Genomic DNA, 323 nt, shown 5'->3' with positions numbered 1-323 from the left:
GGGGGGGCGGGGCCGGGCACCAAACATCCCCCCACACCCGGGCACCGCAGCAGGGTTGGAGCTGCAGAGCTGAGGAGGGTCCTGGGAGCCAGGCGCGTGGGATCTGGGGACAAGATTCAGAGAGAGCTCTGGGGAAGGGTGGGTAAAGGGCTGCGAGCAGGCTGGGTGGCGAGGGGGCTGCTTGAAGGGTGCAGGAGGGGCGGGGCTGGAGGACGCCCAGGAGCGGTCCGGGGGCTGCAGTCCCCGCGGCAGCACAGGGTGCAGCAGCGCCGGCAGCTGCTGCAGGGAGCGGAGGGGGGGCAGGGGGAGGGGGGGGGGGGAGC

The sequence above is a fragment of the Tupaia chinensis genome, unplaced genomic scaffold (genome assembly GCF_000334495.1).
Source record: "Tupaia chinensis unplaced genomic scaffold, TupChi_1.0 Scaffold148012_1, whole genome shotgun sequence".
NCBI lineage: Eukaryota > Metazoa > Chordata > Mammalia > Scandentia > Tupaiidae > Tupaia > Tupaia belangeri.
The sequence above is the reverse complement of the archived record's forward strand: the minus strand, read 5'-3'. Positions refer to the sequence as shown.